Source organism: Phodopus roborovskii, unplaced genomic scaffold (assembly GCF_943737965.1).
Source record: "Phodopus roborovskii unplaced genomic scaffold, PHOROB, whole genome shotgun sequence".
Lineage (NCBI taxonomy): Eukaryota > Metazoa > Chordata > Mammalia > Rodentia > Cricetidae > Phodopus > Phodopus roborovskii.
In genome coordinates, this window is record NW_026126639.1 from 529304 (window position 1) to 555601 (window position 26298).

The window sequence follows — 26298 nt, forward strand, 5'->3', positions numbered from 1 at the left end:
TTTCCATCATTTCCCAGTGATTGGCCACCCTTTCCCAGATAAATCATCATTCCCTTTAGGTACTGATGTAAAACAAAATTCTGTGTTTCAACATTTGCTTTGTAGCTTTCTCTCAGAAAGAGGACTGAGCTCATTCTATGGTGTGTGTGTGTGTGTGTGTTCAGGAATGGGTAAAAATAAATACTTCACAGAAGTGGGAAATATCTAATGACTTGCTGAAATTTCAGAGCTGGAAATTCTGCTCCCCAAACACTGGGATGGATGACGCCTCAGGTGATTCCAGTAGAGAGAAAGGCTAAATCAGGTGATTCCAGTAGAGAGAAAGGCTAAATCAGGTGATTCCAGTAGAGAGCAAGGCTAAATCACATGTTCAGAAAGGAACCAGGTACAGGGTAGTGAAGAAAAATAGAAGAGTTTCAAAGGAGAGGATTGGCCAACTGTGTGCAGAAGCCATGCTAGGGCTGAAAATCTGAAAACTGCTTTCCCTACAGGGGTCACATCTGAACTATACTTGCTTTCGGTAGCACTGGTAGAAAAAGAGAACCCTGCACTACATTTCAAAGAGCTACTTAGTGAAAGCAGAATAACTCGGGGGGCCTCGCAAGGTTGGAAGGCTGTGCCATTCTAGAATAGTCCTACCTCTTGATCCAGGTTGTGATTATCTTAAAAATTATAGGTATTTTTTCCCCCTGTGTAGTGCCACCCAAGTTGAACTTGAATACAATGAGTTATTGCTTCATTATGCAAATTTATGCAAAAATAAAGCAAAGCCACGTTTCATTCTGAGTCAACAATCCTGTTTTCTTTTTAAAAAGAGTTAAAAGCAAACAAAATCAAGTTGAAGAGAAGGAAGAGTATGGAAACATGAGGGTGACATCTGTTGTCCTTCTGGGGCCATCCTTCTCAGGACTCCAGAGACATTGCGGGGTGCTGGGAATGGAAACACAACCTGCAAGTTCAAAGCCCTGTTCTGTGCCTTCATCAGTGCTTAATAGGCGTGCAGGCTCGAGGAATGAAGGGTTTTCCACTGGCCAGGGATCAATGTCTTGATGTTCTGAACTCACTCTGAGAAGCAAAGGCAGGAAGAAAGGGAATTAACAAGCAAATTTTCATACCGAACCATTTCCCAGAGAAGTTGTCCCTGGGTTTAGGGAAAAAGAGGCCTGAGAAAGAGTGTTCATCTTCATTTTCTGTACCCTTTGTTCCTAGCATTACATATTTATAGTTTTCTTAGGAAGAATTGCCCTTTGAGTCTTGGTCGTGTCATTTTAAGGAATGTAAATTTCCAATTGAATCACGTTCTTTCTACAGTGATCAAGCTATAAAAATCTTGACTCAGATTAGCCCCCAGCTGCTGACCTTACACTTCCATAGAATATCAGAGTCAGAGACAGCGCCACTTATGCATAGTGTTTGCTTTCACACATTAGTTGGTCAATAATAATTTATTAGACATCGACTATAGCTCCAGTTATGTAATGTATGTGTGTGTGTGTGTGCACGCGCGCACGTGCACACACACACACACACACACACACACACACACACACACACACACCACCCAGGCCAGTAAGTTGATGCTGGTTGTTCAATCACTCTCCATCTTCTTTTTTTGAGGCAGGTTTCTAACCAAATCTAGAGGTTTTCGATTTGGCTTGGATAGTTGACCAGCAAGCCACAGGGATCCTCCTGTCTCTTGCTCCATAGCTCTGGCTAGATTTTTCCCCCCATGGACACTGAGGTTTAAACACTTGTGTGGCAAATTCTTTACCAACTGAGACATCTTTCCAGCCTCTATAGCCCTAACTTTATGACTAATACAAAAACATTTGTCTCATCCAAAGATCCCATATTTTTGCCAAGTTTAATTATCATGGAACATAAGCTGACAATCCACTAAAGAAATTGCTAAGGACTGATGCTACTGAGGATTTGGGAGAAATCCAGGGATACCCTGCAGATGTTTGAGAACATGAAATGGAGCAGTAGAACATAGCAGCATCTCCTGATGGATAAAATTGAGTTACATGTGCAGAAAAAGGTTTGTGAGTGAAGGCAGGGAATGGAGGACAATATTCTAGGCAGGTGGGATAATGTCAGAGTGTTACTCCCAGGCTTGTGTGTTTGAACCCTTGGTCTTCAACTGCTGGTGCAATTCTGAGAGGCACAGGAACCGTAAGAGGCAGATCATGCTGGAGGAACTGAGCCACTGGGGCAGGCCTTACAGTTTATGGTTTGGCTCTACTCCCTTCCCTGTATCTGTTTTCTGGTCTGCCAAAATTGAAGCAAACTCCTACCACTTCAGTCACAACTGCTTCTGTGTCTTCCCCAGCCTGATGGACTGCATCCCCTTGAATTGTGAGCCAAGGTAAATCTTTCCTCTCTTAAGTTGCTAAGCCAGGCATTTAATTACAGCCAGAAAGGTAGCTAAATGGAGAATACTCTGAAATATCAGTGGTTTCATAATCCAAAGTAGGGTCTTTTTTTGAAAACGTAAAATGGAACACTTTAATAAAATGGGACAGTTTTAAAAGTTTTAATTAAAATATAATTACATCATTTCCCTCTTCCCCTTGCTTTTCCAACTCTTCCCATGCTCTCTCTTTCCTCTTATGAGCCACCCTACTCCTGCTCAAATTCATAGCCTCCTTTTTTTTAAACTGTCCTACATATACTGTATATAAGTCATAAGAAATGGAGGAGAGAGATTAAAACCAATAGGCAGGTGAACAGTAGCAAGAGGACCAGTCCTAGGAACCCATGACTCAAGGCAGCGTAAACAATGTGATTAAAAAAAAGTCACAAAACCACAAGTCATAAAATATGGTAATCTATCAGTGAGATATAGGACTATGAGTAAAGAAGTCATTATTCCTTTATTGTCTGATACCTGCGTGCATAGACCCTTCAGTGTTCAGATGCCCTCTCTTCCTGTTCATGGTCAGGAACCATTTCCTTGTGTTCTTCATTGTCAGTGTGCCTTCTTTGGATAATTTCTTGATTTTTACTGCTGTAATTTGTGTCAGGGTGCCTCTGAAAGCCTCATGTGGTAAAGGCTTGATTGTAACCTTATGGTGCCGTTGGGAGGCAATGGGGCCTTCAGGCGTGATGTTTAAGGGAAGGAGTTAGGGTATTGTGCTTTCTTGATGACATTCGTGGCCACAAGTGAAAGTTTTATAGACAGAACACAAGAATGTATTAGTAAATCAATTTTCAGACCATGCTCATTATAAACGTAATACACCCTGTGTTCTAACCATGTCTTCAACTCCTTCAGATTCTAACCACTGCATTCCTGGAATGTGATGTCTTCCAAGGTCGGCCCCAAATTTACCTTCCATATGCTTTCACTTATGGGGAGAGACTAAGCATATTTGAAACAGGTCTTTCTTTGGACCATCAGCTCTGAAATAATGACACAGAGACTTCTTATTATGTATTAAAACTTGGCCTTGGCTTAGGCTCATTCCAAACTTAAATTAACCCATTATATTAATCTATGTTCTGCCATGTGGCTTGTTACCTTTCCCCAATACATCGTACATCTGATTTCCTCTGCATCTCGGCGTTGAATACCCACCTCTCAGATCCCACTACACACCCACCCTAGTTCCTCTCTCTCCCTGGAAGTCCTGTCTATCTTGTCCTGTCTAGTTATAGGCCATTCATCTCTTTATTAAATCAATAAGAAGGTGCTATGTCAGAGGCATATCTTTACATTGTATAAAAAGATTATCTTACAACACGTATTTAGTAGAATAAGGAGAGTATTGTCCTGTGGAGTTGCCACACACTGCACAGAGAACAACACCAAGGTCCTGCTTTCTTGAGTTTTCTCCCATGTTGGAGCTTTCTAATTATCAGCTGCCTTAGAGTCACCCATGCTTCTGCAAGAAACCTCCCCATGCCAATGCTCTTGTAAACAAGCTCAATACACTCATTGGTTCTAGACTTGGATGGAACAAGTCTTTTGAATGTACCCTGGTTATCTGTGTCTTCTCTGAGGTGAGTGTTCATTTATTCACATCTTCCCAGGGAAGGAAGGAGGCATCTGTGCATGACAAGTCCGTCTTTTACCAGGAGATATGTATAGGAAGGAAGAGGGAGAGAATGGAGAGTATTTGTGGGTAGTGGCTATCCTGACAGCTGGGTAGGTGAGGAGAGAGTAGAGTGCAGAGTGGAGTGATAGTCACGTGAGGAATGGTCGGGTAACCAGTTGGAAGTCTTCATTGCCTTTCTTCTTGGATTGCCAACTCCATACCCTCTGTCATAATAGGTTTGTTGCATTGTGATCATATGAAACTTCAAGCCAGCATGTGGGCCAGGTCAGGCTGACCAACACATGTGATGTTTCTACATATTCTTGCTCTGTTTTTATTTTTGTCTGACCGAGTCTCTTGCCTTGTAGCCCTTGCTTCTTCCATGGCCTTCTTTCAGCAATGATCGCAGCACCCTGCAGTTACTCATTTCGTGTTTACCTCGGTTAGCTTCTCTAGTTAAAACGCAAGTCTTGTGAGAGCAGAGGGCATGCATTATTTATGCTTGTGTCTCTGGCACAGGGCTTGGTCCACAGTAGACAAATGTTTCTGGCATAAGTAAGTGCTTTGGGGAAACCCAGAACAGATCACAGGTGAGGAGCCTCCTCCCTCAAGACAGAACATGACTACTCCTGCCTCTCATTTCAGTATTCATGGACCATATGTTCTCTTTTTGATGGTAAAAGGATATTTTCCTGGTGCTTTAACAGTTTCCTCATTCGCTGTTGGCTTCGTTTTGGTCTCCGCCATCATCATTGATAAACTGTAGCGAATAAGGGAGGGACTTGAGGAGGGCCCTGCCAGGCATGGTGGTGCTTACCTGAAATCCCACTACTCAAGAGGCCAAGGTAGGAGATTTTGAGTTCAAGGCCAGCCTGGGTATATTAGCTGCTTTCCTGTTGCTGTGATTAAATGTCGTAACCAAGACAACGTACAGAAGGGAGAGTTTGTTTTGGCTTACAAGTTACAGAGGAATCATCACGGAGGGAAAGCATGGCAGCAAGCGGCGGGCCTGGTGGCAGGGGCAGGAAGTTCACAAAGCAGAGAGAGCAAAGGAAGAGGAAGAGGCCTTTCAACCTCCAAGCTTTCTCCCGGGCTTCTTCCAGCAAGGCCGCACCGCATAAACCTCACTAAGCAATGCCACTAACTAGAGGCCCAGTGTACAGATGTCTAAGATTTTGGGTAACATTTCTCATTCAGTCCGCCACACTGGAATACATAGGGAGACAGTGTCTGGGGGGGGGGTGAGGAGGGGGAGAAGAGGACTCTCCATAGGTGGTTCCCTTTTTACTTAGAGACGGACAACCAAAAAAAAAAAAAAAAACCAAAAACCCTCTCCGGGACCCTCTTGGTGGCACCGTTCTTATTCTCTGTGGGCAGACAGGAGAATCACCGAGGGTGTTAATATGAGACTGTGGATGGCATGAGGATCCCTTTGGCTTTCCTATTCATCCCCCTGCTGTCTCTTCCTCATTGCACAGATGAAATGTGAATAGATCATGCTGCTCCTCCCAGTTCTCCCCCTAGTCAGCTAAGCTCTGGCAACCTGAATTTCTCCTCTGAAGGATGATGGTGTGTGTTTCTTCTTCATCCATTAAAAAGCCCTGTAAATGCAGGTGTCCTGTAGATTTCTAATCTCATTTTGGAAACATGAAGAAGAAATTATCCTGAGAGACGCTTTCTACCAGTTTTGGGTTTCTGAACACGAAAGGTCTCTGTATATAATGTGACAGAGTTTTCCTGCCAGCCTGGTCCCTCAGCCTCATCAGCCCCAAATAACACACAGAGACACTGTATTAGATATAAAGCTGTTGGCCTGTTATTAGTGTTTCTTATTGGCTAGCTCTGTCTTAAGCTTTAACCCATTTCTATTAATCTAAGTGTTTCCACGTGGTCTTATCTTACCGGAGAGAGGGTCCAGACCTCTTCCTCTCTCAAGTCTCTCCATCTTGAATGTTCTCCTACATCTCCCAGAATCCTCCTTGTCTCCTACTCCTGTATATCTTGCTTTCCTATTGGCCAACAGAGTTTTATTCATTAACCAATGAATATTTACAGATTAACACCTACCATCAACAGAGCCTCCCCTGGAAAGGCTGGTTAGTTAATGGTTAAGGGATGGGTGTATAGCTCTGTGGTAGCATGCTTGAGTAGCATGCACACACCCCTAGGGTTTGTTCTCTGTATCACAAAATGAAGAAGAAAACAAGCAACTCCATAGCCAGATGTAGTGGCAAATGCCAATCAGATCAGGACATGGAAAAACAAATGCAGGAGGATTGTGAGTTTGAGGCCAGCTTGGGCTACATAGTGAATTCGAAGCCAGCGTACATTACTTAGTGAGACCCTGTCTCGATCGAAAACAGTACTGAACATACAGCATGGCAGAATCTTTATGCAATATGTAAAAAGACCCTCATTTGTTCCCTACCACTGACCCAAACAAAACAGGAGTAAACTGAGTCAGAGTGTATGCCCATGAAATGTTTTTAAATTTTTTTTTTTTTTTTTTTTTTTTGTGGATCAGGGCTGCATAAGTCAGTGTTAGAATGTCTGCCAAGCATGTATATGACCCCGGAGCTCTATGCCAGCACCCCCCCCACACACACACAGCATGCACACACGCACACACACACATACAAAGAAAGACAAAGAAGCCAAAGAAGCGATTAGTAATAACATGTAATCGTGTTCCTAATGAGATCATAGGACAAGGCTCATCAAGAGCAAATGTTGTTAGACTCTTGTGTCTGGAGGGGTATGGTCTTAAGCCCTAAGCTAAGGTTTGATGGACTCATGACTTTACTGCCCAATAAAACATCAAATAGCCAATTAATTTGGCCATGCCATAGAATTTATTGTCATAGTCATTCTAGTAAAGTAAACACATGGATTTCTCATATGTTTTGCCATTTAAAGATGTGAGTGACATTAGCTCAAGTTTGAATAAAGAACATTCAGGTAGGGAATACTACTTCGGGTCAGCCCCAGTTGACCTCAGAATTATATAGAGAAAAAGGACAATATGAAAGCTGATAATAAAATTGGTTACGTTAATTACACTAGGACTGGGACTTCACCTCACTACAGGCAGGAGTAGCTGGCATTAATAAAATGAGTAAAGCAGATACTGATGAGTACATGGGGAGGGGGACCCTTACCCAGTGCTGGTGGGCGTGTAGACTGTGGAAGTCAGTGTGGAGGCTCCTCACAAAGCTAAAATTAGAACTACCACATGACCTGTCTATACTGTTCATAAGTCAGCACAGCACAGACACGCCCACACATCCATGTTTCAATAGCTAAGTTATAGAAGTAAGTTAGCTGCCCACAAAGAGTGAATGCTCTCAGCACATTAAGCAGAACAAAGCAGATTAAGGATAGACAAATATTGAAAGTTTTCTCTCATTTATGTAAATATATAAGATTATATTTGCGTATAAAGACCCCAAAGGTTATGATGGAGGAAATGAAAGTGGGAGTGGAAAGGAAGAGGGCATATATGGGGTAAGTTTATGTGAAAATGTCTTTGTAAAACCTATAATCATGAACAGTGAGTACATATCGATACACATTTCCAAAATGCTATATGTTAGAATAAACAATTTTTTTTTCCCATTGAATAGACATGGGTTTCATTTCTTGTAAGGGTGTAATAGAAAAATTTCATTATTAAAATGAACCAGACGTGATACCCTTTATAAATTGCAGGTGCATTAATTAAAATTATTAAAGCCGTCTATTATGTTAAAAATCTCAGCCACTCTTAGAATTCTTAAAGATGTAGAGGCAGTAATACATTCTCCTCTAGAGTACCCACATTTAGGGTGTGTAATTTATTAAAGGTTATAGAAGTAAATGGTATTTTGGTAAAAGAGGGGGTTTTTAAATTTACAACAAACATAATTATGCCCTTAGGCAAATCCAATTTTCATTTTCAGGTAGGTATATTGAAAAATTCCTAATAAGGAGCAGGCATGAAATTTCAATCAGGAAAGGGTTACAGGCATTTCAGTTGGCATTGACATTCTGTTTTCTAGAATCCACATGGGTAGTTTATAAATGCTATCACAGCACATTAAATGTTATTATACTGATTATTATCACATGGTTAATTATGCCTAATGCAGAGCGGGCTTCACCGCAACTGATTATAATTGGATGTATTCGGCTGCAGTTGGAATTCGTAATGGTGCAGAGTTTATATTTTCACTGGGCCTGTGAAAGGAGAGGCTTCAGTAATGAGTTTATAGCGATAATTATGTCATGGATTTACTGTTAAGTCTATTTGTAAAGTAATTTCATACATACATATGTTTATCTCAGAGTAAATACATACATAACTTAAAAAAAAAAACTATTAGTTCTTTGAGAATGTTGTAAAAATGTGTTTTGATCATATTCACTGCCCCCGGCCAGCCACTTCCCTGATCCATCCATCCCAAATGCCCATCTACCCCAATTTGTGTCATTTACAAAAAACGAACCCATCAAGACCAATTCGTTCTGTACGTGGAGTTTTCCTGTGCTGGCAGCCATTCCCAAATAACCCTTCAGAAACTTAGTATTAATTGTAGGAGCTCCGCCCAGAGCTCAGGCTTGCTACTTGCTAACTCTTACATTCAAATGAACCCATATTGTTTTTTTAATCTGTGTTTTAGCACTGGGCTCGTGGCTTGCTACCTCCCTTTACACATGTCCGGCTCCCTCTGTGTCTCCTGGCGTCTCCTCTGACTCCGCCCTTCATCGTTGGGTAGCCCCACCTCTACTTCCTGCCTGGCTACTGTCCGGTCAGCTTTTTTAATTCACGAATTCAAGTGACAAATCTTTACGGTGTACAAAAGGATTATTCCACAGCACCGTTCCTCCTAAATATTCTTGGATATGTGGCCTCCCGTTGGGGCGTGGTCGATTTGCCAGGGAGTTTCCCACTCCCAGCAGATAACTGACAATATTTAAACAGCTGGAGATGTGGTTTGGTGCCCAGCTCACCTGTCATGCATGCTGTCACCACGCTGGGAGCTATGTGCAGCTTCCCTATTTTGTTGAGAGGGACACAGTTCCCTCATCATCTATTGCGGGGTTTCTCAACCTCCCTAGCGCTGTGACCCTTGAGTGCAGTTTCTCATGTTGTGCTGATCCCCCCAACCATAAAATTATTTTTGCTGCTACTTCATAACTGTAATTTTGCTGCTGTTAGGAATTGTAATGTAAATATTGGATATGCAGGGTGTCTGATATGTAACCACTGTGAAGGGTCATTCGACCCCCAAAGGGGTTGTGACCTATATGTTGAGAACCACTGATCTATTGTCTGTGCCTCTTATATTTTCTCTACACTGTCTTCGATGATGATCTATGGCTATTGAAGCGAATATATGTAATTTCACTATAGGGAATATATAAATTATATGTTCTATTTGGAGCTTGGTATTCTGCATTCTCTTATTTTCTGTACCTTGGCTAGTTGTGGGTATCTGGAGTAATTCTCATCGATTTCGGACAGAAGCTTCTCTGACAAGGGTTGAGAGATGTATTGGTTTATGGGTATAATGATGTCATTAGGAGTCCCTTTAATACTATGTCAGTTCAATAGTAGGTTCTTTCCTAGGGGCTATGGCCTGTCTATCTAGCCATAGGTTCTTGGTCTAGTAATGGTACCAGGTATGGGTTTCATCTCGTGGAGTGGGACTTAAATGAGATCAGGAAGTAGCTGGTTACTATCATAGCATTTGTGACACTATTGCACAAATGGGCATACCTTACCAGGCTAGTCACTATTGTAGCTCACAGGGATCAGAGCCAGGTAAGGCTGGTAGCTCCTTTTCTCCTACAGTATGTTTTCAATATACACAACCAAGGTCATAGTTGCTGAAACAAATTGATTTTCTTTTTGATTAATTTTTTCTTGTTATCATTGTCTTGAAGGCGGAGCAGATATAACCATGTCTTTATATGTATGTATGTGTCAAAAAGTTTAGGACCTATTGAAATCATTTGTAAGTGACAATCCAGCTTGGGGACATATGTCATTAGTTTAGCATCTATGTAAATATAGTCTAGGTATGTGCACTAGCTGGAAGGTTTAAGGACAGACCATCTAAAGTTTCCTTGCATAGCATAGTAAATGCTTTTTAAAGGAAGTGTGCACACCACTTTCCCTTCAGCTTCTCAAATGGCAACAAATACAGAATTGAGAAAATCTTTCTAGACAGAATATTTGTAGTAATGTTCATAACTTAACTCCAAACTGAATCAGTGTGTGGTTGAGCTATCTTAATTTTGTAGCAAGATGTCAATAAAATAACTTTAGGTTCTAATGACTCTCAATCTGAAAATTCATCCAATAGTGTTAATAATTACATTGAGATACCTGCTCTCAAGTCAAAGATGGCTACACCAGATTCCTGGCTTTGTGGCCTCCTAATCATATCTGTTTGTTTTGTGTGAAGACTTTGCTTCTGCATGCAAAAGTAAGATGCAGGGAGCAGTGATAGAGGGCTTCTAGGATGCAGAGATGGAGAGTTTCTAGGATGGAGAGATGGAGGGCTTCTAGAATGCAGAGAAGGAGGGCTTCTAGGATGGAGAGATGGAGGGCTTCTAGATGCAGAGATGGAGGGCTTCTAGATGCAGAGATGGAGGGCTTCTAGGATGCAGAGATGGAGGGCTTCTAGGATGCAGAGATGGAGGGCTTCTAGGATGCAGAGATGGAGGGCTTTTAGGATGCAGAGAAGGAGGACTTCTGGATGCAGAGAAGGAGGGATTCTAGGATGCAGAGAAGGAGGGCTTCTAGGATGGAGAGATGGAGGGCTTCTAGATGCAGAGATGGAGGGCTTCTAGATGCAGAGATGGAGGGCTTCTAGGATGCAGAGATGGAGGGCTTCTAGGATGCAGAGATGGAGGGATTCTAGGATGCAGAGAAGGAGGGCTTCTAGGATGCAGAGATGGAGGGCTTCTAGGATGCAGAGATGGAGGGCTTCTAGGATGCAGAGATGGAGGGCTTCTAGGATGCAGAGATGGAGGGCTTCTAGATGCAGAGATGGAGGGCTTCTAGGATGCAGAGATGGAGGGCTTCTAGGATGCAGAGATGGAGGGCTTCTAGGATGTAGAGATGGAGGGCTTCTAGGAGGCAGTTGGGCCTGGAAAGCTAAAGGAGGGAAGGTTAGGCCTAACCAGTGAAGGAGAGCTGGGGTCGTGGTACCGCATACATCACAGTCTAGAGGAGTCAAGACAATGGAAGTCCACCTGTGTGGAGAGAATCGAAGATTACTGTTTAAGAGTGGACATTAAGTTTTATTTCAGAACCTTAAGGACAAAATTCAGAGATGGAAGTAATGGGGCATTAACATTGTTTCAGTTAAATCCAAAATTACTACTCCCCTAACTTTGTAATGTTTAGATTACTTACTTGGTAGTTAGTGAACCCCTGGACATCTCAAATGTGAAAACAGAAGCTGCTGCCCAAGTCATCCAAGAACAACACATAGACGGAAGGGTTGTATTCCAGGAGCAAGGCTCCTATGACTTCCCAAGTCCTTAGCTTCTTGATTCTCCAGGTTCTTCAGACATTTCTAAAGCAGAAGGCATAGGATACCCTGTTCAGAAGAACATATAAGCATCCAGAGATTAAGGAGTGTGGAAAAATAAATTAACGTCGACGATGATGATAAAATAATACAAGGGAAAGAAAACTCAAGACCCATATCCCAGAGAATGTCAAGGAGGGGCTGCCTGATGAAGTAGCATCAGGGAAAGTTAGCATAGCAGCTCTGGCCATACCAAAATTAACAAGGAGGTGCCAGCAGCTAGACTGCCTCAGGCCTAGGCTACACAGGATGGTGTTCCTGGCCACCAACATCAGAATTATTGGAAACCCATGAGTCTGCAGCCTCTTTAGCAGAGAGCTCCAGAGGAGGAGAAGCAGGGGCCCTGCAGGGAGTTGATGGTCTATTGGCAGTTGCTATGTGGTCTGCTTGTAGGCACGTGTGTGCATCTATGTGTGTGTTTTGTGAGGTTTTTCTCCCCTTTTGATCCTTTAGAAAACTGAAAGGCACAGGGCAGGCCTTTTCTACCACGTCTGCCCTTTAGAGAGGGTGCATTTCCCTCCCAGCATCTCTCTTCTTTCCCTTTTCTCCTAGTCCTGTCGCACGCATGTTCATCCATCCCTTCAGGCCCTGCCTGGCGCAAACGGCACTATCCCTCTACTGGATCCTTGCCAAGGGTCCTCTTAGCTTGACCCTCGTGGCGGGGCCAAAGTAGTTTTTTAAAAGAGAGTCGTTCAGGTTGTATCCCAGACCTCAATCTGCTTCAACAGCGTCCCCTTTCTGGTAAGGGTAGATTGCAGTCATTACTGCGGCTGATGAGACCCAGTGTGGTCTGCCCCCTCCCCCGATTCCTTACTTCCTTTCCTCTTTCCTTGAGACAGTCTCATGTATCACATGTTGGCCTCACACTCTAGAAGAGAACCTGACTACATATTCTCATCATTAGTTCCCAGTGGGATGTGATAGAAGCTTTGCTGTGATTGGTTGGTTTCCATATACATCTATGGTGTTCATATACTATATAGTTAGTCATCCTTTATGATGTATCTGCTGAGCCTAGCAGAATATCCACACAGTGTGTGTCTCAGGAGAAAGGACGGGGATCTATTATGAATCTATTACAGATCTACTATAACTGTAGTTGGAGTGAGCAGCACCCTCAGAGTGGTGTCTCAGAGAGGGGGCTGGGAAGACGGAGATTGACTGATAGGGCGTTGAGCCTGGGATCAAGTCCTCCCAGGACTTGGGAGTCTCTCCAGGGAGGGTGGAGACTGCTGCTGGACAGTTTCCTGCACAGCAGGCTTTTTATAAAATGTAAGGGGAAACCTATAATGAGATTGATGACCACCTTAAATGCCATCCTAGAGCCTCCATCCAGTAGCTGATGGAAGCAGAAGCAGAGATCCACAGCTAAACACTGAGCTGAACTCCTGGAATCCAGTTGCATAGAGGGAGGAGTGATGAGCAAAGGGGTCAAGACCAGGCTGGAGAAACCCACAGAAACAGCTGACCTGAGAAAATGGGAGCTCACAGACTCCAGGCAGATAGCTGGGAACCAACATAGGACCGAACCAGGCCCCCTGAATATGGGTGTCAGCTAGGAGGCCTGGGCAGTCTATGGGGCTTCTGTCAGTGGAACCAGTATTTATCCCTAGTGCACTGATGGGCTTTTGGAGCCCATTCCCTATGGAGGGATACTCTCTCAGCCTAGATACAATGACAGACTTTGATGATTCCCCATGGGAGGCCTCACCCTTTCTGATGAGTGGATGGGGGTGGGATGGGGGGACGAGAGGGAGAAGGAACTGGGAATGGTATGTAAAATAAGATTATTTTAACTGAAATTTAAAAAACTAAACAAATACCTTGAATGATAGTGAGAAAAATATAATTGTACCAAGGGATTAAAAAAAAATGTAAGGGAAGAAAGGAATGCCTACCTCTACCAGCTAAGCAAATACTCATTACTTAGTGATGTTCACTAACTTACTTACAACTCACAGGACTAGTTACTTGCCATGGCCATGTCTCACCCTTAGGAGTGAGGACTCTCTCTGGCAGCTGGGCCCAGGGTATGGCTGGTGCTCTGTTTCCTCCAGCTCCCTCCATTTGTCCTGCAGGCAGGTGCTGTGTTTATTCTCGCCTACTTGCATCCTGATGCTTTGGCTTCCAAGGGTCCGGCTGAGAACAGCACCTTCCTCTTATCGGGATGCATTTTCTTTGTTCGGGTAGACAACCCTCATATGCAGTTCTTTAAAGGTGCTATTTTCCAGAGTCTTTGACGGCTGTCTTACTGCCTCCATCACACAGACACAGGCATTCCCTTCTGGAAGGCTATCACAGACTTGTTTGCATTATGGCATATGGCCCAGGGAGGAAGTTGCTAGGGGAAGACATGTAGAGCCCTTGTCTACCTCTAACTATCAAGAGTTACATGTGCAGAACAAACACTCAGCCTTGTACATTTTTCACTGTGCAAACCTCTTAATGGGAGTTGCTTCCAACTCAAATAGAAGAATAAAAGCAGCAGGGAACAACATGGAATGAACTTGTGATAATATTAAAACTTACACCGGCTAACTGCTTGTCACTGGAGTTGTACACTTACATTACTCAATACTGTGATAATAACCTCAAAGAAAAAATGTCTGAAGTCCGAGGTTTTTACCTCTCACACAAAACTCCAGCTCTGCTGCTTTGTCCACGTGTTACTGAGATGCCATATGCAAGCAGCAAAATGCTAGGATCTTAAATGAGTCACACTGAACTCACTGAACTATGAATACAAATGTGTCCTCCAACCCCCACCCAGGAGTAGGACATTTCCATCAGCCCTTCTAGTTTAAAAGCATCCCCACACCAGATGTCAGGAACCCACCAGCTTCGTCTAATCTAGTATTTTCCTTACGTGGAAATGTACACTGTGCACTGTTTTGTGTCTGGCTGTTCTTCCCCTGGGTGATTATTCTTATTTATTTTTTGAGGTTCATCTTTGCTTATATGTATACCAGACTGTAAATATCAGTTTATTTGTCTGATCTGTTCAAAGGGCAAGGAGAAGTTCCTAGTTTATTCCTGTGATGAGTGAAACTACAATAAACATTGGTATGCAGGGACAGAGGACATGTTGTATTTATCTGAAGTGAATATCTACAAGTGAGAGCATTGTCTTGGCTGGCGTGGTAATGTCGGCCAGCAGTGGGCAAGGGTCCTTGTTCCACGTCCTCATCAAAGTGTGTTCCCCTGCTTCCTTCTCAGTCACGTTAGCATAGTGTGCTGCCGTTATATTGTAATTAGCTGCTTCTTTCTGATAGCCAATGGTACCAAACACTATATGTGATTATTGGGCATTTGTGTTTCTATGGGAGTTCTGCCTCCATGTAAGTGCTCACAGAGATCAGAAGAGGGTGTTTGATCCCCTGGCACCGGAGTTACAGACAGTTTCAAGCCACTATGTGAGTGCTATGAACCAAACCTGTGACCTCTGGAAAAGCAGCCAATGCTCTTAACGTCTGAGCTGTCTCTCCAGCTCCTATATTTCTTCCTAATGAAATGTTTTATGTCTATTTCAAATTAAGATGTCTACCTTTTAGTTAAGTTTTTACAATTCTGAATTCAGACTTTTAGTCTTTGTATATATTATGACTATTTTTACCAGCCTGTTTTCCTTAAGGAGATCTATCTATCTATCTATCTATCTATCTATCTATCTATCTATCTATCTATCTATCTTATCTAATCTATCTATTTATCTATCTATCTATCTATCTATCTATCCTATCTAATCTATCTATCATCTATCTATCTATCTATCTATCTATCCATCCTATCTATCATCTATCTATCTATGTATTCTATCTATCTATCTATCCTATCTAATCTATCTATCTATCTATCTATCTATCTATCTATCTATCTATCTATCTATCCATCCTATCTATCATCTATCTATCTATGTATTCTATCTATCTATCTATCTATCCATCCTATCTATCTATCATCTATCTATCTATCTATCTATCTATCTATCTATCTATCTATCATCTATCTATCATCTATCTAGCATCTATCTGTCTAGTGTGTGTGTGTGTGTGTGTGGACAGAGGACACTCTTACCTTCCTTGAGACAGTACCTCTCTTGATCACTGTTGCGCATGCTTGCTAGATAGCCCATAAGCTCTTTGGACTCTGTAGTCTCTGTGTCCCCAGTTGGGGCTCAGGAGGATCACAGAGGTATGTGATACTGTGTCTTGCATCTTTTAATTATTTCTTCTTCTCTCATACAATACACCCAGACCACAGCTTTCCCTCCCTCCGCTCCTCCCAGTTACCCTGACTTCTGTTCTCCCCCAGATTCACCCCCTCATCCTCAGCTACTTCAGTTCAGGCCTCCCAGGGAATAGTGCATGGGAAATAAGATTCTGGAACACAATATTGGCTGATGGATGTTTATTCGGGGAGAAATCACTTACACCAGAAACAGATGGCCGCTACAGGTTCCCGTTCCAAGGATGCCTCTGGATGCTCTCTGTCTCCGACCAGGAAATAAGAGACAGTGCTGGGTCCATGACCTCAGACCTAGTTCCCACATGTCACACCCACACCTATCCCCGTGCCCCAGTGGGTATGGTCAGTGCAACATGTGTGGGTGGGGTGGATATCTCTCTACAATTCACCTTTTAGTCTAAAGATTTAGGCTTGAAACAAAACTATATACAAAGACAGTTCATATCAAGTGTGCTCTATGAGAAGGAAAAGTAAGAACATACAAACTTAAGACCTATTGCCAGTGAGGTAACAAGAGCAAATGGCAAGAACTACATATCCAGTCCTAGAGTGAAGGCATAACAGAGATTACTATAGTTGTTTTAAGCTGGAAAGTTTAAGTCTTTCCAGCTTATCTAATATCTCTATCTAGGAAGATGGAACAATAATTGGTGACAGTCTAATCTTCAACCTCATCAAAGACATGAGAAGGAAGATAATACTAGGGCAGGCCAGAAGTGTAGGTGAGCAGCTTCCAAACTGTGCAGAGAAGACAGAAACAGCAGGCTACCTGGACAGTCACCTAAAGTCTCATAGCAATGTCTGGGCAACCAGCTTTCGCTAAGGCCTAGAGTATCTGACTGACCAATACAGAAGCAGGGAGGTAGAAAGGCTGTCTTGCTCTGACTTGGCAAGGTTCAGCAGTACAGTCCACAGTCAGCGGTTGAGGTGGGGGCAGTTCTTTGCCCAAGAGGCCATTGGCCGAGGAGAGGATGGACTCCAGAAGGAGTGACATCAGTGCCCAACATACTCACAGGAATTGCTTGGTGCTGTCAGGAGCAATAGAAATAGTTCACCAGAACTAGAAATTGATACCATGTGTCAAAATCTTCTTTGTTTGATGGTTCTTTCTAGATAGCTGTCTTCTCTTCTTTAGGTATCTACACATTCAGTGTCTTTTAGCTGTTTGAAAGGGGTGTTTTATGTTTTCCTGTAAAGACAAGAACAGAACACTTCCCCTACATTTGAGAGGTCTCCATACAACTCATGGGAAATACTTTGGTGGATGACTTATCATTTCTCCTCATCAAGAGGTTTCTCTGGTTCAAATTGGATCTTGATCAACTTAGATGGCATCCACAGCTTTTCTTCTCCTATAGATACAAAGGCGAAAACCCTACCCCAACGTAACACATATCCTGATTATGGAAACCAGTATGGACTGAGGTCAATATAGGTGTGGGAAGGGTAGGTATCTCACTACAAGGGGCATCAAGTGAATTTGATACAACAGGATACAATAAGACTACACACAAACCCTCATATCAAGACTGAGTTCGGCAACCCAGTATGAGGAAACCGGTCCTAAGAGCAGACAAAAAAAGAGTCAGAGATACCTCCACTGGCACTGTTAAGAGTTCTGCCAAAGCACTAAGCCAACAACCATCACATGTATGCAAAGGACCTAGCAAAGACCCATGCAGGCTTGGTGACCGTCACTCACAGAGTGAATATGGTTGGGCAAGTGTCCTTGTGGTAGGATGTGGAGCATCCTTTAGGCATATGCCAAAGAGCAGCATAGCTGGGTCTCAAGGTAGATAGAGTCTCAATTTTCTGAGGAACTGCCATACTCATTTGCAAAGTGTCTGTGTGTTACTTAGAGTTTCTATTGCTGTGAAGAGACAGCATGACCATGGCAACTCCTATAAAGGAAAACATTTAATTGAGGTGGCAGCTTATAGTTCAGACGTTCAGTCTATTGTCATCATGGTGGTGAGTAAGCCAGCATGCAGGCGTAGACATGGTGCTGGAGAAGGAGCTGAGAGTTCTTACATCTTGATCCAAAGGCAACAGGAAGTTGTCTGACTCACTGGGTGTGGCTTATATGAGATCTTAAAGCCAATCTCCACAGTGACACACTTCTTTTACAAGACCACACCAGCAAGGCCACACTTCTTAATACTTACTGCCACTCCCTTTGGGGGATATTTCCCTTCAAACTGCCACGGGACACACAAGTTCGCACTCCCACAAGCAATGGAGGAATGTTCCACTTGCTCCATATCCTCATCAGAATGAGTTGTCACTTCTGTTACTGATCTTAGCCATTCCGCTGTGTCTGGGTTTTAATGTGCCTTCTAGGCTGGGAGCTAGGATTGCCATGTTTGTGTGATAAATGCTTTATTCACTGAGAAATCTCTCCAGCCTGTGGATATTTAAAAAATTAAAAACAAAATATGAATCGAGGTGAATAATATCTCTCATTTTTTTTCTTTATAACCAGTCCTTTCTTTTTATTCCTGGTTTTGTTTTGACTTGTAGTTTTGGTGATGAACACTATGTGTGCTAGGTAAGGGCTCTAGCAATGAGCTATTCTCCAATCTGTAATAGGCCTTTCTTATTTGAGAAAATCTTTAATTTTTTTTCTTCTGGAAGTGTTTTAAGTTCAGCTTTTATATTTGAGTTTGTGAACTCTTTGAAATAACTATCAAATATAATGACTTTTTAAAACTGTGTTTATACTCTCCCCCTCCCCCCATCCATCGTGGATTGTGCATAGTTCAGAGACTCAGTGTTAAAGTAATATAATAGGAAACATGTAGTGTTGACTATTAATTGATGCAGGAGGGTCTAGCCCCACTCTGGGTAGCTCCATTCCCTGTGCAGGTATTTCTGAGCTATATAAGGAAACTAATTAAGCATGGGTTTATGAGTAATCCCTCAAGCAGCTTCTATTTCCTTGGCTGTAAGTTCTGTGGTCAGAGTTAACACTGGGTTCTTGCCTTTAGGTTCCTGCCTTGAGTTCTTGTCTTGATTTCTCTCAGTGATGGGCAATGGCCTGGAAATGTGAGATGAAGTAAACTCGTTCTTTGTCAAAAAAAGAAACAACACCAACAAACAAACAAACAAACAAACAACAACAAAACATGTAATGGCCATGCATCCATACAGGGGTTTGTGGTTAAAAACAAGGCTTATGCTTCAGATCGTCAACAATAAAAAAAGGTTTTCATAAATGTCATAGTAGAGATGACTATTTCTTTTAAGATTCCTTACAGGAGATATCATAAACAAACAACAGCAACAGAAGTAGACTACAGGAAGGAAAACAAAACTCCACAATCTATGCATCACTCCAATCTATAAATTGGAGTGTTAATCGTTATATCTTACTGTAAATCTTTTTATCATGTATTGCATCTTTCTTTTTGTTCTGGAGATCCATATATTTCAGTTGTTGAAAGGTTTATTTTATGGCTATTATTATTTTAGAATATTTATTACATTTATTTCTATTTTTATGTGCATGTGGCAGTCAGAGGGCAACTTGTAGGAATCATTTTTTCTTCCTGCTACATACACTATGGGGATTGGACTCAGGTCACCAGACTTGGCTGCATTGCCTTAACCCACTGCAGCATCATGGTACCACATATTATTATTAAAACATTATTATTTTTTTAAATAATGTGCTCCCCACTCTTTTACCTTTTCTCTTCTGGAAAACTGTCAGTACCATGATATACTTCCCAAATTAATCTCCCTAATCTTTATTTTCTTTCTCATATCACCCACATTTTCATAGATATTATTATACTGATTGAGAAATCTGTTCATTTTTCTAGACACATAGTAGGTATCTTAGTTAGTGTTTCTATTGCTGTGAAGAGACACCATGACCATAGCAACTCTTATAAAGGAAAACATTCAGTTTGTGTGGCTTACAGTTTCAGAGGTTTAGTTCATTATTATGGCAGGACATAGATGCCATTATTTAAAAAATTGTTTGCTTATTTTGAAACAGCTTCTTTTTTTTTCTGCTCAGAGATGGGGCTCAAATAATATATCTTTTCTGTTCATACTATTTCCTTTTGTAAAGAGATAAAAACTTCTTAGCTTTGGGGCTGAATTATAGTTACTCTGTATGAGGATTTCATCACTTCTCAAATTATTAAAAATATTTTAGTTTCATGATAAAATATTAGTTCAGGAAGAGGATTTTTCTCTTTCATGAAGCTTTTGTTTTCTGAGTGGTGGTAAAAAAACAAGAAAGTTAACTACAAAAATTTTACAGCCCAAGATTATAATTTAATGAAGTTTAATTAGGGAGAAAGAGACTTTAAAAGTTGGAGCACAGTCATTAGGTATTTAATCTAGAGTTTGAATCTTCCGGTTTATAACACAAATTCAATAAACGAGACACAAAAATAATGTTGACTGAACAACAGGATATTGTTCTTCCAAGTCATGCAGCTGAAGCTTGTCACTGTTACCCACTGGCTCTCTGTCAGGAATTCTGATCTTTTATGGATCTGCCACCCACATCTTCTAGTGACGCAGTTTGAGCATCACAAATAAAGCTGTGCTAACCCCAAGAAATCAATTGCCCAGAAGTATCTCCTGATTGGTAAACAGCACGGAGACTAATACTCAGTCACCCGACTCTGGCTTGCCTACCTGGTGACTGATATCACAATGAACTATATTGTTTTTATTAATCAGGTGTTAAGGAGCTGTGGGAAAGACATCATATGCAAAGCAGATGACTAGAAACAAGTAAATAAGTAAATAAGATGGACGAGGGTCTAAGGGGATAAGAAAGCTATGACAAGTGTAATATTGTCATGTAATTGTATCTGATGAGACACAGTTTATAGTGAGGGCATCCATTTCAGGAGCCATTGTTTAGCTAAGCTGTCTATGTTCCTGGCATATGTCATCTGTGCTTGTGCAAAAATGTTTTCTCTTATCACGGAACAACTTCATGAGGCTTCAGCGGAGTGATTTTCTGAATGCCCTGTAGATTACATCTATTACCCTTTCTCTTACTTCCCTAGCATCCATGCACCATACAATCCTGCTGCCCTTTAGAAAATGGACAGAGAGCTTTGTCAGCGACAATGGGATGATGAATGGAATTTAATTTATGAAAACCCCGTGAGTCAATCACTGTGGTTACACACTCTTTCCTCTTTATTCTGCCTGCTTGACTCAACTCCCTGTGAGAAGCTTGGCACTTAAGGTTATGTAAGCAGCTCACTGATGTTCAAGCATTCATCAACAGAATGGCCATGAGAAAAAGCAAACTGGAAGGGGAAGACTAGGGAGAAGGAGCTCTTAGGCCTTCTAGGAAGGGCTGGAAAATGGAAAGGGATTTGGAGACCTAATTTGGAATTAGAGATTTACTACCAGAGGTGATTAGTAAAATGGATTTGAGGCATGCTCAGAGCGCTAGGGTACTATTGATTGGCCTTCAGCCTATATCAACCTCAGCCTCTCCCTGCTACTCTATGAAGTCAATCAAAATTATTTCATCACAGAATAATAAGTGTATTTATTCTCTTTATTAAAAGCTAGCTAATTATGGTGATAATCTACTTTCTTCTCTCACTGGCAGAGCTACACGCTTTGAAAGCTGGTGACTGTCTAGAATAGTTATTCTCAACCTGTGGGTCGTGGCCACCTCGGGGTTGTATATGAGATATCCTACATATCATAATTTCTATTATGATTCATAATAGTAGCAAAATTACAGTTATGAAGTGTAGTGAGGTAGTCCTTCTGTAGCACTGACCACGCCCATTGGGGGGTGGAGCGATGGGCGGAGGTGACCTGAGGAAGGAGGTCGGAGGGGGCCAGGAAGGCGCTCTCTCTTGCTGGCGTGACTCGGACAGGAGAGGATCGGGTTGAATTTCCTGGTGTTCATCTGTCTAGGTTGTAAGTTATTTCTCCCTGAATAAACATCTATTCGGCCTATTTGTTTATCCTGATCCTTATTTACCGCAATAATGAAGTAGCAGTGAAATAATTTTATGGTTGGGCATCACCACAACATGAGGAAGTATATTAAAGGGACATTATAAAGGTTGAGAACCTCTTCTCTAGAAAGACCCTAGTTAGAACAGATAGTATCTACCCAACTATGAGCACCAAAGAGTTCCAGAATGACCAGGGTATGTATGCAGATATGGTGTAAAGTTAAAAAAGTATTCTATTCATTTTAATAAGTAAAATTTCTCACTGTGAGACAAACTTCTCCATAAAATGAACGATAAATAAACAGTTGAGCAAATAGCTTTATTTGGAAATGCAAAGTTTGGCCTCACTAACTGTGCTTGTAATTCGAGTCATTGATGAGTCATCAGTTTCATGGGTTATAACTGTGTAGCTATGCTGTTTTTCCTTAAGTAGTTGGTTAGAAGGGTAGATAAGCAGTATTGGAATTTGAGAAGTCACTTGGGCATATCAGCACTGGCATTTTCCTTGACATTACAAGGGAATGGTAGTTAGGAAGCATTACATTTTGTTTGAAGCCACTATCCCAATTTAGTATTGAAACTGTCCCAAGTATGTTATAGATATGGAATCATTATTTATAGAGCCACCTTGCTGGTTATTCTCACTCTTTTATTAAATTGAAAATAAAATTTTCATACAATATTCTGGTCATAGTTTCCCATTCCCAAACTCCTCTAAGGTCCTCTCCATCTCTCCACCCATCCAACTCAATGCTTTCTTGCACTATATCTTTACAGGCAAACAACAACAACAAAATTAAAAAAAATTAAGAAAATGGAGAAGCACACACACACACACACACACACACAGATACACAATGACATACATGCACATACACAGAGCTCATAAAACACAAATTTAGAAGCCATAATATACAAGCAAAAGACAAGTAAGGTAATAAATGCTCAAACAAAGCAATATGAGGAAATAAATATCCTGAAATACCATTGGATTTGTTATGTATTGGCTAGCTACTGCTGAGTATGGAGCCTGCCCTTAGATGTGTTCTATATTCCCAGTGAGACTCTCTTGGAGAAAAGTAGGTTTTCCTTTACAAGTGGTTGTTAATCGGAAATTAACTTCTTGGACAGGAATGGGAACTCATGTCTGGTTTTCCTTTCAATACTGCATCCCCATCTACTTTGAGCCTGTATAGGCTTTGTGCATGCTGCCATGCCTTTGTGAATTCACATGTGTGTTAGTCCTGCCATCCTTAGAAGGCCTTGTTCCCTGGTGCCCTCCATCTCTTTTGCTCCTACAATCTTTCTGTTTCCTCTTTTGAATACTTTCCTGAGCCCCAAGGGGAGGGGTTTGATGGAGATACCCCATTTAGGGCTGAGTGTTCAAGGTTTATAGCTCTTTGAGTAATGTTTGACTGTGGGTCTCTGTGTTAGTTCCTATCTACTCTAGGAGGAAGCTTCTCTGATGATGGCTGAGCAAGGTACTGATCTATGACTGTTCCTGACCCTCCAGGAAGTGTCAGGCCTGGCCTCCCTCTCATTGTATGGGCCCTGAGTTGGACAGTCATTGGCTGGCCCCTCCCACAAGTTCTGAACCTCCTTTTCCCCACCACATCTTGCTGCAGGACCAATTGTAGGTGGAAGGTTTTGTAGCTTAGGTGTTCCAATCCCTCCACTGGAAGTTTTGCCTAGTTACAGAAGATGGCTTGTTCAGGCTCATATCCCACATTACTAGGAGTTTTTGCCTGAGATACCCTTGTCGATTTCTGGGTGTTTCCACTGCACTAGATTTCCAATTCACCTCCTAAATGCCACCCCCCCCCATTCCAGTTGTTTCTCCCAGTACTCTCTCCCTCTACCCATCCCACTTGATCCTCCTGTTCCCATCCTCATCCACCCCTATTCCACCTGTGAAATCTATTCTATTTCTCATTCCTAGGGAGATCCATGTGTCCTGCCAAGAGTCCTCCTTGCTACTTAGCCTCTCAGGGTCTGTGGATTGTAGCATGGGTATCCTTTACTTTACAGCTAATGGTCCTTTATACTTGAATACATGCCATGTTTGTGTCTCTCTCAGTCAGGATAATTTTTTTCTAGTTCTATTCATTTGCCTGTAAATTTTATGATGCTGTTGTCATTATTGTTATTATTATTATTTTTAACAGCAGAGTAATACATAATTGTGTAAATGTACTACATTTTCCATATCCATTCTTCTGTTGGGGAACATTTAGGTTGTTTCCAGTTTCTGGCTAATAAGAAAAACCTACTATGAACACAGTTGACAAGTATCCTTGTGGTAGGATGGAGTGTCCTTTGGGCATATGCCCAAGAATTGCATAGCTGGGTCTTGAGGTAGATGGAGTCCCAATTTTCTGAGAAACTGCCACATTAGTTTCCAAAGTATAGGTTTGTAGAGGAGTGTTTCCTTGTTCCACATCCTTGCCAGCATGAGCTGTCACTTGTGTTTCTAATCTTAGCCATTCTGACGGGTTTAAGATGGATCCCAGAGTCTTTTTGATTTGCATTTCCTTCATGACTAAGGGTGTTGAAAATTTCTTCTAAGTGTTTCTTGACCATTTGAAATTCCTGTTTAGATCTGTACCCCATTTTTTGAATTGGATTATTTGGTTTGTTGATATCTAGTTTCTAGAGTTCTTTATACACATTGAATATTAGCCCTTTGTCAGATGTAGAGTTGGTGAAAATCTTTTCACATTCTATAGGCTATTGTTTTGTCCTTTTGACAGTGGCCTTTGCCTTACAGAAGCCTTTCAGTTTCATGAGGTACCATTTAGTTGATCTTAGTGCCTGTACTATTGGTGTTCTGTTCAGGAAGTTTTTTCCTGTGCCAATGCATTCAAGATTACGCCCTACTTTCTCTTCTATCAAGTTCATTGTCTCTAGATTTATGTTGAGGTCATTGATCTACTTAGACTTGAGTTTTGTGCAGGGAGATAAATATGGATCTATTTACATTATTTTAGATGCCAACATCTACTTAGATCAGCACCATTTGTTGAAGATGCTTTTCTTTTTCTATTGCACATTACTGGCTTCTTTAATTTTCAAATTATATCCATCCATAAGCATGGGCAATTTTTATAAAAAAATCAGGTATCCATAGATGTGTGGATTTACCTCTGAGTCTTCCATTGGATTCCATTGATCCACCTGTTTGTTTATATGTCAATACCAAGATGTTTTTATTACTATAGCTCTATAGTAGAGCTTGAAATCAGGGATGGTGATTCCTCAGAAAGTTTTTTTTATTGTATGATATTGTTTTAGCTATCTTGTTGTTTTGTTTTTTCCCATATAAAATTGAGTATTGTTCTTTCAAGGTCTGTAAAGAGTTGGGTTGGAATTTTGATGGGGATTGTATTGAATCTGTAGATTGATTTTGGTAAGATTGCCACTTTTACTATGTTAATCATATCCATAACCATGGGCGATCTTTCCATTTTCTCATATCTTCTTCCAACTTTTTTCAAAGGCTTGAAGCTCTTGTCATAAAGGTCTTTCACTTGCTTGTTAGTATTACCCCAAGATATTTTATAATTTTGTGGCTATTGTGAAGGGTGATGTTTTCTTTATTTCTTTATCAGTCCATTTGTTGTTTGTATATAGGAGAGCTACCAAGTTTTTTAAAAGTCAATCTTGTATTCAGCCACTTTACTAAAAGTGTTTATCAGGTGCTGGAGTTCCCTGCTAGAATTTTTAGTGTTGCTTGTGTATACTATCACATAATCTGCAAATACCTATGCTGTGACTTCTTCCTTTCCAATTTATATCCCCTTGTTCTCCTTTAGTTGTCCTATTGCTGTAGGTAGAACTTCAAGCACTACACTGAATAGATATGAGTATAATGTATTGCCCTGTATTGTTCTCAATTTTAGTGGATCTGCATTGAGATTCTCTCCATTTAACTTTACATTGGTTATAGGCTTGATGTAAATTGCCTTTATTTTGTTTAGGCATGGCCTTTGTATACCTGGTATCTCCATGACTTTTATCATGAAAGGGTATTGGATTTTGTAAAAGGCTTTTTTCAGCATCTAATCAGATGATCATTTGTTTGTTTTTGTTTTAAATTTCACTTTATATAGTGGATTACATTGACAGATTCTTTTTTTTTCTTTTTCCATTTTCTTTTTTTTCTTATTTTACATATCGATCACAGTTCCCTCTCCCTCCCTCCCCACCCTTCCTCCCTTCCATGTCCCCAACCACCCTCCCATCCCATCCCCCCCCCACTCCACAGGGAAGATGATGCCTTACAGGAGGGATCAACAAAATCTCATTGACAGATTTCCATATGTTGAGCTATCCATGTGTTTCTAGGATAAAGCCTACTTATCATGGTGGGTGATTTTTTTTTTAATGTAGTTTTGGATTTGGCTTGCAAGTATTTGAGTATTTTTGCATAAATGTTCATGAAGAAAATTGGCTTGTAATACTCTTTCTTTGTTG